The sequence below is a fragment of the Leptodactylus fuscus genome, chromosome 3 (genome assembly GCF_031893055.1).
Source record: "Leptodactylus fuscus isolate aLepFus1 chromosome 3, aLepFus1.hap2, whole genome shotgun sequence".
In the NCBI taxonomy this organism is placed as follows: domain Eukaryota; kingdom Metazoa; phylum Chordata; class Amphibia; order Anura; family Leptodactylidae; genus Leptodactylus; species Leptodactylus fuscus.
This window is the reverse complement of record NC_134267.1, coordinates 82,663,375-82,675,913: the sequence shown is the minus strand read 5'-3', so window position 1 is coordinate 82,675,913 and position 12,539 is coordinate 82,663,375. Positions and strand designations below refer to the sequence as shown.

The window sequence follows — 12,539 nt, the reverse complement described above, 5'->3', positions numbered from 1 at the left end:
AAAGTACAAGATTTCATATAGGCTATACTGTTGAATAACCCTGTTAAAGTAATTTCAGTTCTACTCAAATTATCTATATGCAAGCTCTAAATTTAGAAATGCTAAGTTCTAAGAGGGATATCTGATGAAGCGTAGATGCCAAAGAGCAGAACTTATTTAAACAACTTTGCAATTGTACGGGCAGTTAAGAGATGTACAAGTAGTTTGGGAAGGAAGCCAAGCGTATAACAAATGAGCATTTCACACCAACAATATTTAGGTTACAAGTTACCTCAAGTGCCCTTGTAGACTTTTAGATCCGTGCCCTCACCGCATTTTCTGCAAGAAGGAAAAAAAGACGACGTTAGTAAATTAGTTATAATACAGATAAACATACACATTGTATTTGTGAGGATATAATGTACACAACAAGAAAACAAATTCAGCACAATTCTTGAACGTGAATGGAGATTCTATAATGGAGCCCAAGAAACACCAGAAATCTTTGTCATGTGCAAAAGCAGATTCCCCCAACGCAATTGTGAACCGGGTATAAGACTTTTCCAGGAAATTAAGAAAACTAACCTAAAATTTTGGTATACAGAGAATAATTTTGTAAAAGTACTGCACATCCAAGCAAAGCTAGGTTCACACTATCTGCTTAAAAATCAGTTACCTGCGGACCCCATAGACTATCATAGGGTCCGCCGGATTTTTGTCAAGTTTAGAAAACTTACAAGCTCAATATAAATTTAGAAAATTTTTAATATAAATATATTTTCATTGAGCGGTATAGTCAGTATTTTGAACTTTTTTTTTTTTTTTTTTTTGCAAGGCACCACTACAACGACAAAACAAAAAAAAAAAAACAAAAAAAAAAAAAAAGGGGGATGATGAACCTTTCATTTTCTTTAAAATGTATAATTTTCTAGACTTTTGCACAGCATACATTAAATGCATCACACACACGTATCCTGTGTTTGAAAATATCCCTATTGTGGACCTAATCATATGTCTGGAAACATGATAAGGTCAAAAAGGAAGAGAGAGTGCCGGAGCACAGGGGAGGTGAGTAACTTTGTGTGTGTTTACTGACCTTAGCTAATTATATTCTGGAATCTGAAGGGACCCCAAAGTATAATAAAAGTTCTGGTTCAGAAGTGCTCGTAAATGAAACTGCAAGACAAAGGTTTGTCTAGCAAGGCCTAATCAATCAGAGTAAAATTCCTGATCACCCAATCCTGCCTAACCCAGCTCTGACTTTAATATAGGCCTAGAGGACTTCCGTAACACTACGCACTGGACAATACTTCACATGCTCACTTCAGCTAGGCAAGTATTTGCAGCTCACTTAAAACCCACCAATATTCCCTCCATATCTGAGCAGTGTTCTAAAAGAATCAATATATTTTTTGCAAATGTCCATTCACTATGCATATGAGAATTTACCATCATACTCATTACACTGAGTGATCATGTTGCTTTACTCTATAATGTAACATTATGAGTTTTGATATGTGCCTAGTGCTGCCCTGACTGATCACTGTCTGAAAAAATCCCTTATATTCATATATCCCTTTGTATTTACTAAAAGTTATAGGTTAAAAAAAATTCTCATGTGTTTGTGAATATTGCAAAGGATTTACATAAGACTTGTTATTTTCTGAGGAAAAGAGTGCATGCTTTATCTGTATCTATAGTAACATTTTACGATGCATTTATGATGCTTTTTTGAAAGACACAACTGCCCTCCTGTACATGGGCAGTGTATAAAAACTTCTGACAGCTGCAGAATCACAGCTCCCATGCGGTGAATTAGTACAAGATATATTATTTATCTTTTGCCTTTATCGTAAATTAGGTGGATAGAAATATACCTCAGAAGCAATGCGGTGTAGAGTCCGGACTGGTTTTGGGCGCAGAGTTAGAAAAAAAAATTACTGTCTCAGTTTCAAGGCAAAATGAATATTTTAACCCCTTCCCGCCGATGGCATTTTTTGATTTTCGTTTTTGCCTCCCCTCCTTCTAAACCCCATAACTTTTTTATTTCTCCGCGCCCAGAGCCCTATGAGGTCTTAATTTTTGCGGGACAAATTTTTCTTCATAATGCCACCATTAATTATTCTATATAATGTACTGGGAAGCTGGAAAAAAATTCAGAATGGGGTGGATTTGAAGAAAAAATGCATTTCTGCGACTTTCTTACGGGCTTCGGTTTTACGGCGTTCACTGTGCAGCCAAAATGACATGTCCCCTATATTCTGTGTTTCGGTACGGTTCCAGGGATACCAAATTTATATGGTTTTATTTACATTTTGACACCTTAAAAAAAAATTCCAAAACTGTGTTAAATTTTTTTTCTAAAAGTCGCCATATTCCGACGGCCGTAACTTTTTTATACGTCCATGTACGGGGATGCATAGGGCGTCTTTTTTTGCGGGGCCGGGTGTACTTTTTAGTTCTACCATTTTCGGGAAATGTTATTGCTTTGATCACTTTTTATTCAAATTTTTATCAGAATCAAAACAGTGAAAAAACGGCGGTTTGGCACTTTTGACTATTTTTCCCACTACGGCGTTTACCGAACAGGAAAAATATTTTTATAGATTTGTAGAGCGGGCGATTTCGGACGCAGGGATACCTAACATGTATAGGTTTCACAGTTTTTAACTACTTTTATATGTGTTCTAGGGAAAGGGGGGCGATTTGAACTTTTAATACTTTTTAGATTTTTTTATATTTTTTTTTTACTTTTTTAAAAAAAAATTTTTTTTTTTTGCATTTATTAGACCCCCTAGGGGTGTTGAACCCCAGGGGGTCTGATCACTAATGCAATGCATTACAATGCTAACGCATTGCAAAAAATCATCCTCTCTTTTGCAGGCTGCATAGACCAGCCTGCAAAAGAGACAATTTGCAGACAAGCCTGGGAGCCTTGTACAGGCTCCCGGCTGTCATGGCAACGTGACGTCGGCCCTGGAGTATGCACCAGGAGCCGGCGATCACCGGCAAAATGGCGGCGCCCATGCGCCGCCGGGAAAATGGTGCCTCTGACCGCGGCGCGGGGACCAATCGGAGGCATTAGAGCCAGTTGTCTACTGCTTAAAGCAGTAGACACCCGGCGGCTATGGCGGTCGCCATAGTTACAGACCCGACATGCGCCGTACTATTACGGCGCATATCGGGAAGGGGTTAAATATTATCAATATTGTGTAATTAGATACATAGTTTGTTGCATAATTACTTTCATAAAAATTCAGTAACTAGCTTTTTTTCTCTAGAGGAGCTATACTGCATCTGTCTGACCATGGCTGTCAGCCATTTATGAAGTACTCAGAACAGGAGTCAAACCATGAAGAAAAAAAAAAAAAAAAAAAAAAATGTAGGCCAAACCACAAAATCCGACTCCTGAATCCACAGCCCTGCTGGTGGAGAAAAAGGGAAAGAACCTCGTTCATTGCTTCATTTTTCTTCCTTTTAAAATATAGTAAGAGCGACAACAACAAAAAAAAAAAGCTGTGTTACCAAAATTAGCCTTTGTTCAACTATCAGTGGCATCGCTAAAAGAACATTACAGCCTTTATGTTTTCTACAAGTTAGGCTTGCTATCAAGCAATACTCAATACCATACATTATTCTTTAATACAACGAGAAGAGAAGACAAAAAGAAAAAAAAAAAAGTTGGGACTTGGGGTGCCAGGCAATAATTGTAAGACTACACATGCACAAAAATGCATGCATTTCTTTATTGGAAAAGTGGAAGAGTTTCTTGTGAAAAAACCCACACCACTGTACAAAATAAGGTCAGTCCTCCACAGTATGTTTCATAGTGGCCCCGCCACATGGTATAGTGTCCCAAAAAATTTTCCAAAAATTTCAGGTTCAGCCAAACGCGAACATTTTGCAGCCATCCACGAGCTATTATACTGTGGGGGACTCTATAGATACCAGTGTATAAGAAGGGGAGGCCCAGGAAAGGTGATCAAACAGTGTTAGGGTCTATTCACACTGAGTAAACGCACGCTCATTTTGGTAAAAAAATACACGTGTAAAAATAAGACTCCCATTGAGTTCAATTACATTGTTTACATGTGTAAAAAAAATGCATCACATTTTCTGGCGCAGATTTTACGTGTGTAAAAAAATGTCATTGAAGTCATCGGGAGTCTTATTTTTACAAGTGCATTCATAACGTGTATTCTGCCAAAATTAGCACGCGTTTACTCAGTGTGAATGGACCCTTACTCACCTTCCCTAGACTTGGTGCAAGCTCCCTTTTTTTTTCTTTTCCTCAGTGCTTCTGCCAGACGTCAGTGACTCTCAGGAGTGGTGAGTAATATTGTTTGTTTTGGTGTTTTGTTTTTTTTTTAGTTTGTGATCAGTCACCTCCCCCTAGGACTCCGCTTATTATACTTTGGGGTCTATAGAGACCATACAGTATAATATAGCAGTTTAGTTTCAGACTTGTTTGGTCTGAATGTAATAGTTGGAAGCGTTCATCCTTGGGTCGCATCCTCAGGGATTTGGGCTACCGTGCCAGGCAAGTATGCCTCGCATGCCACTCTTGGCAGAAATGCTGGGGGTTGAGGACCTCTGCTCTAGAACATAAGGGTTAGAGCTTGCACCATGTTGACATCTGTGTTGAGGCATCTGTTCTGGTCCTCTCCAAACCAATGACTATCATGTCAGGTGACTTTTTAATTGAAAACGAAGAACAGTGAGAGAGAAAAAAAAAAAAAAATTTGTGCATGTAGGACTTTTTTGTCCAGTGGTGTTTTAGCAGACACGGTGTGAGTCTCCAACGCAGATGTGAATGTAGCCTTAGGGTCGGTTCACAATAGGGTATGTATTCCGTCCGGTTAGAGTCCGCATGGAGTATCGCAATTTCAAGCGCTATGCTGTAAAAGCACACGGATCCCATAGACTATAATAAGATGAATCGTTTGTGCGGGCAGTGCGCGGCAAGCACACAGCCCCCACTATAGTCTATGGGGTCTGTGTGCTTTTACAGCACAGTGCTTGAAATTGTATTCTGTCTGGGGGGACTCCATGCGGACGGAATACATACGCTAGTGTGAACCAGGGGTTATATTTTAAATCATGTATTAAAGCCCAGAGTATACTAGGCTTACTCTTTTGAAGTTGAGGAGAAGTAAGATGTTTTACTTCATGTTTGATTATGTCTGTAGTGGTGGGGTGGGAGGGGAAGCATCAAGTGACAGCATCATAATCTGTATAGCCTCCTGTGACCTGGGAAGGAATTCTGCCAATGAGACAGAATTTCAGCGACCTACTTTTAGAAAATATATGAGTTTGGGTATAAAACAAAACAGTGCTAGTTACTGTAGCCCATCAAAAGGCCACAGCAGTGTACCACTAAAAGCAATCATTTTTTTTTTCATGGTTTTTCTTTTGTACCAAAAAGAAAAAACTGCCTAAAACCCCTTGAAGATGCAGTCCAAGACTGCCTTAACCGATACAGGACTGTGAAATTTTTCAGTTTTGAGTTTTCATCTTTTACTTCCTTCCATTACTTTAGTTTTCCAGAGTCGTATGATGGCTTATTTTTTGCAAGATAAAATTGCACTTTCTAGTGGTAATATTCTGTACAATGTATTAAGTCAGCAATTGAGCGACTCTGTGCAAGTAAACTCTCTTATATCCAAATCAAAAAACATTAACTCAGCAAAGATGTATACATTCCCTTAAAACAGACTTTAATAAATATTTTAAAATACAATCATTGTACTATGATGACCACCGGTATTAAATATGGAAATAAAGAAAAACAGACCATGGTCTCAGGCCTATTAGATGAATACACATACAGCAATATTAACAGGTATGCGATACATAATTGGTTTGGTCTCAGAAAATGTAGTCAATCCAACCTGAGCGATTCAACAGGTACCCTACTACGCCATATGTTCTGTCCACTGACCCCCACATGTAGCTATCACAAAAAAAAAAAAGTTGGCCCCATTTGTCCCTGGTTTAACTGGTTTAAGATACAGAGCGAGTCACTGGTGAAAACGCTATTTTGGCATTGAGATCCCAATGCAGATCTCATTTCCTAACAGAGTTTTAATAAACAGCAGATCGCTCCGAATCTGTAAGGGTTATCATGATGATTTTCATCTTTAAAATGAATCCAAGCTCACCTTCATAGCCCTAACCAATCCTGAAATATGGGGCTCTAAATTGGCCTCCCCCTGCAGCCTCTGGCAGCATCTTAGAGATTCAAGAGGAGTTTAAGGTGCAAATATTTGTTTTAATTAGAGATGAGCGAATATGCTCAATTGAATACCTCTGCCGCATAGCTCACGCTGCAAAAACACTTCCGGGGCTTCAAATTTTTACTGCCCCTCCCACCTTCCCTGCCACCGGGAGCTATGCGGCAGAGGTATTCGATCGAGCATATTCGCTCATCTCTAGTTTTAATGCATTATTTAAAAAAATAAATAAATAAAAATTTGCGTTTGTCTCAGTTACATGACTTGGGTGGACATGACTATTTAAAAAATAAATAAATTTTAAAAGAATAGGGTTTTGGGGTGCACTTGCTTTTCACATGGTGTAATCCTTACATTTTACAGGAGGATAGTTGTTTAACATTTCCAGCTTCAAAGTAGACTTTCCAGTTCTGGTGATTTTATGAAGATATGTGCAAGCAGGTCTGTAGGCCTTAGTGATATGAATGAACTCTGCACATGCTCAACTCAATTTTAGTAAGTTTGGTGCATATATAACTTATTGTTTGGTTTCCACTTTCAAGAACTAATATACGGTACCTTAGTTGCTTTTTTATAATATAAAAAACACATTTTAAATCAAAATTGCATGAAGGTGCTGGTTCATATACAGTACCAAGTGGCATTTTGACAATGCTGCTTTGTCCAATTTAAGAAAATATATAGGTAAGGGGGTTAGTATGTTTTTTGGGGTTTTTTTGCAATTTAGATTGTCAGTCTCAAAACTGCGAAAATTGCTCTGGCTATTGGAGGTGCAAAATGCCTGGAGACCCCTGGTAGCGAAAGGGTTAATACACTTTGTACATACAGAGCTAAAAGGCACACACAACCCTGTGCCTGCCTTTATCATAAAGCTGCAATCAGCTGACCCAATTGCCTTGGACTTAAGAGATAGCCTGATCTTAACAACTCAGCCCCATTTCCCTCAAGAGAGCAGAGAGTCACATCTCCTGTTCTGAGATGCTAGATAAGGACAACAAACCAGGACCAAGACCTAGGCAACCTTGTATAAGTAGGAGGAATAGTTTCAAACAGTAGATAAACAAAACATTTCTAAGGCTTAGTTCACACGTAAATTACGTGTGGCTTATTTTGGCACCGCAAAAAAATGCTTCCTAATTAGGAAGCATTTTTTGGACCTTGCCCCACTTTTTGTGGAGTTTTTTTTTTTCTGTAAAAAATAGCTTCCAAAAAGTTCCAGGTGGTTTTCCCATCCTTTAAAAGAACAGGCTGCAAAAAACACGTAACGTTTTTTACTGCGCGTTGTTTTGTAAAAACCATGACACTTTTTTTTTTTTTTGCAAAGAACGCGAGTTTTGCGCTTCCCATTCACTTCTATTGCTTTCTTCAGGCGGAAAACACCTGAAAAAAAGTCATGTCACTTCTTTTTCTCTGCTAGCAGTCTACATAGTCTCACATTGTACGAGGAGGATTGTGGCGTGGATTCCGCTGTCAAAATCCTCCTCCATGTCCCTGTGTGAACTAGCCCTAAAGCAGTGTATTTAGGAGAATGCTTGAATTTACATAATCTAGCAGTTTAGACACAAATACCCCTTTAAACGTTTTTTTTTTTTTTTTTTTTTATATATAAGGTATTGCTGCACATGACTTTTTTTCACACTTCATAGTATTCCACTCTAAATACAACGCTCATGGAAAGAATATTTTTTACCATACCATATTAAAATATCAGCAAAAATAAATGAAAACTACTTCAGACATCACCTCTTACCACGTGGTAACCTTGATCGCACGCAGGGTCGGCAAACCCAAGAAGCGTGCTAACAGTGCCACATAACCCATTACTCTCTGGCATTCAACTTCCCCCTCTTTACAGTGTCCTTTATAAAACATGATCATTCGCCCCTATTCTGTCAAACTCCAGCACCTGCAGATATTGATCCAGTCTATATTATGAAGGACCATGTGACTGTACCACCTCTCAGCATCCTCCATAGTAATGCACTGCACTCTGCAAACCATTGCAGGCGTCGTGTAAGAGGCCGAGGGACATGTACAGTGAAACGGTCCTTCACTTGTGCTCAAGTTGTGAACAGGATCAATCAAAAAAGGTTGTCTACACCTGCACTAAAAGTGTCTTTATTAACCCACACACAGTCTTATCTCTACCTTTATCTTGATATTTATGAGAGGTTAATATGGTTTCTGTTCTTCATAGCATAAATTCCACTCTGCAGGCAGTGACTAGTAACTACAAGTTCAATGAAGCCTTGACTTGTCATCACATACTGTAGATGTAAGGAAGGAATCACATATGCAGTTATTATGGAAGATTTTTATTCATTTTTATTTAGTCAAATGTGCAAACAATAGAATGGAGAATGATCAGTGTTTCATGTTTATGGAGCAAGTCCAATTTTTTTTTTTTAATAAAAAAAAATGCATTTGTGATTATTCCAAACTAAGCATTATGCTGCACCTCTACAGCCTACAGGTTGGTGCCCACATACTGCATTATAGAATTGTTGACAACGGTTACTCTCTGGTTTGTCCTGTTTTTATTAAAGGTTTCCATTTTTAAACAGGTTGTACCTGCAACCAAAGAAAGCAAGACAGCTGATAAAGTGGGCTGAGGGCTATTCCAAAGATCATACATAGAAGGCATAAATGTGTGACATTAGCAGATTTCAACCTAAAAGATAAACTGTTGTAAGATTCAGGAACAATTCTTCTATGCTGCATCCTTAGTCCACAAATAAACTCTCAGAAAGAATATTACTGGCAAACACGTATTACCAATCTGAACAGCTACAGCAGCCACTATGGGGTAAAAGGTGTACGGCTGCACCCGCAGAACTCCAATTGTTCACCCAACAGTTGTTCAGCCATCAGCTTACTTCTACCAATATTGCATGGCCACCTAAATGGGACCACTAAAACGCCTGCATTACACAGTACTAGGATTTAGTCACAACCCTGCCGCTTAATACCTAAACCCTGAAATAACAGTGGTGAATGTGGACAGGGGTCATTTCCTTTGCTCTGGCAGAGAGACCATTATAGCCGACATCAGTATGCCTCACTTCAAAACACATGCTCAATACATTGGTGCATGAGCAGTTTTACCCCTAGAGATTTGCATTAAAGGGGTTTTCCAGGCATAAAATGTATTTATTTTTTAAAAAAGAAAGGTTTTCAGTGCTATTAATGGGTTAGTAATTGCAATAAAATACCTTTAGCAATGTTTTGAGTGATTTCTGGGCGTCTCTGGGAGCTCCTGCCATCCTCCATATTTGTTTACATGCTTCCCTAGCCTACAACTTCCATGATCCCCCTCTCACAGCCCCTCCCTGTTTCCCTTGCTAGCCCGTGGACTACTAGTCCTATCTGCCTAGCTACCTCAATCCCAATCCACCCCCCACTCCTCATCATACTTACCTGTCTTCTGTGCCCTGGAGATCAGATTCTTCGGTCTCGCCAGCATGTGGACTTCTTGCACGTGTGTTATACGCTCTTCGCTTCTGCCGGCAACTGTACAATAAAGCTCTATTGTGCAGGTAGAAGCAGAGGAAGTGACACTTCATACCAGAAGACAGGTAAATATGTTGAGAAGCTTTTTTGAGTGGTTAAGTGTCCAAAATGGGGCGTCTCAGGAAATTCCACTTCACTAGTATTGTAGGGACTCTAAAAACATGCCATCCAAAAACTAAGCTGTCTAAATCTGTGTTCTAAACGCAAAATAACGCTCCCTCTGTTCTGCACCCTGCTGTTTGAAGAAAGAGCAGTCAATACTCGTTTATATGACAGTTAGGATAAGGCCCCACGAGACGGAAATGCTGTTTTTTTTGTTGCAGAGTTTGTCAAGATTTCTCCTAGGATGGGGGGGGGGGGGGGGTATTCTCAGGTGTCAGTTGTCAATTCCGTTTTTTTTCTTTGTAAACTTTAAATTTGCAACCTCACACATATTATACAAATGCACTCAGCTCCTAAGAAGGCGCCAATGTCCATGCCAGCATGGATAACTAATAGAGATGAGCGAGTAGCATTCGATCGAATACCTCCCCTACTATATTATAGCTGTGTACAGAGTTTGTATGGAGTTGCAGCACAAGCATTCATAAGAGCCCTTAAATTGTATACACTAAGGATGCGGCTCCATGTGACGTAAACGCTGCGAGTTTCCCATGGCGGAAACGCTGCAGGAAAAATAACAGCGTTTTACAGTAGGGGCAAAATGCCATGCCCACTTTGCAGTAAAAACCGTGCTGCGAACACACCGCGATTTCTAAAACTGGCACGGTATAACAAACAGAAAGTCCTGAACTTTTTGTCTAAAGCACTGTGGGAAGAACCGCGATGTGTTGCCACTGTGGTTTTTCCGGCAGTGCTTTTTTGCTGCAGGAGGCCATGTGGGGCCTTAACCTAAAAGAGCAACATCACAGATCTAACCTTTCCATTCATAATTCTATAGCAACCTGACAGTCACATCGATTTCTACTGAATCACAAGTAGCGTAAGAAAGTTATTTTATCCTCTATATGGGACTGCCACTGCAAACCAGAATGCAGCGCTTCACATCTATGGCAGTCCCTTAAAGAATGAACAAAATGCCAGTACTTATGCTTGAGCCGCTATTTTGTTGAGACAGGGGAATATGATCATCATTCTCATGACAAGTGGGTGTCTCAATGCAAAGGAGTCCCTTCTCCCTGGACTCCCAATTAGAATATATTCCTATGACAATGTCACATGAATTTCATCATGTTTAGCAAGCAGCCAGCTAACTTCCTTGATCTTACTGGAGGAATCTGCAATAAAATTTATATAGTACAAATTTTACACAAGATTCAAATTCACATTGGAGGTTGTAGTAATGCCTGTACAGGCATAATAGGCGACTGTAAAAGCATTATTTTTTAAAACGCATTGAAAATAGATGAAAGTTTGAAAGTCTAAAAGTCTCATACCAAAACCCACCATACTATTACACCCTTTAAATATGCTTTTACATCCCCTTCCCTAGTTCAAATTATATAAAAAAAAAAAAAAAAAAAGCAAAGATGCCCAGACCATAAGAATATTTAATAGTATTTGGGAGGAAATGATTTAGCATATTTGCATACCACGAAAGTGATCAAAATGTGACATTCCTCAAAATGTTATAAATTTTTTTTTTTTTAAAAACTACATCTTGTGCAGAAAACAGACACCTTAGGCTGTGTTCACACTTACATGATGACAGACATTAAACAACATGAAGGAAGCTATCTTTCGCCATGTTTGTTTACCTTTGTAATGGAAGATGCATGCAGGACGACTACTGTCCATTACAAAACCAGTTTGTCTGATCTCTGCAACAATTTAACGGTCATCCCCAAAATGGGGGTGCGTTTTATAGTCCGAAAGTGGACTATGTGGAGGAGCGAAATTGCAGCATCGCAAAGGAGCAACACGATGGCTCAGTGGTTAACACTACAGCGCTAGAGTCCTGGGTTCGAATCCCCTATATGGGACTCAAGCTACATAAAAAAAAAAAAAAAAATTGCAGCATCACTACGCTCCGCCAGCAGCTAAAATCCTCCCCGCCATCCACCATTCTATTACAGTGGATACCAGGTCTGTAAAGCTAATGGCGGCCATTCTACTTCAGATCAGTCGCCATAGCAACCGGGACTCCGCTGTAACGTACAGCAGAGATACAGTAACTAATGCCCACGATCAAACTCTGATCGTGGGCATTAGTATTGTTCCTATAACAGCTGGGAGCCTACTGAAGCCTCCCAGGCCTGTCATAGGAATATTGCTATTGCGGCTGGTCTATGACCAGCCACAATAGTAATGTAGAGAATCTCCCATAGACGGCAACACACTTGTATTGCCGTCTATAGGACTTGCAATCAAATGATTGCAAGTTCAAGCCCCCTAGGTGGGAGCTAATAAAATGAGGAAAGAAAAAAAAAAAAAAGTTTATAGAAAATAGTAAAAAATAAAATAAATTATCTCCTTCCCCTAGAACACATATGAAAGTAGAAAATTACTGTGAAACACATACCCATTAGACTGTGCTCACAGTTTTTTGGCAACAGATTTTGACACGGAATCCACCTCAAAATCCACCTTCCAAAACGGCTCCCATTGACTTCAAAAGGGAGCCGCTTGCTTCTTTATTCCGCTAGCTAGTAGCAGAAAAAAAGCAGCGAGATGAGCTAGCTTACCGCGGATTCCATTGCTTACACACCCGTGGCATCTGTGACGCAAGACTCCCTCTCAATTAGGCCCATTCATTCGGGCCTAATCCGGAGCGGAATGCTGCGATGTGCTGCATCGTCATTCTGTTACGGCTAGCTG

The 12,539-nt window shown here is 39.6% G+C and overlaps 1 protein-coding gene across 1 annotated transcript in view; it reads right to left on the bottom strand.

Moving 5' to 3' along the window:
* The window catches only part of TAB2 (TGF-beta activated kinase 1 (MAP3K7) binding protein 2), a 42,392-nt gene that overhangs the window by 20,414 nt on the left and 9,439 nt on the right, over positions 1–12,539 (bottom strand). Inside the window, exon 2 of the mRNA XM_075267861.1 lies at positions 272–318. The gene's annotated coding sequence lies outside the window, so the exon portion shown is untranslated. The remainder of the gene's footprint in view (positions 1–271; positions 319–12,539) is intronic.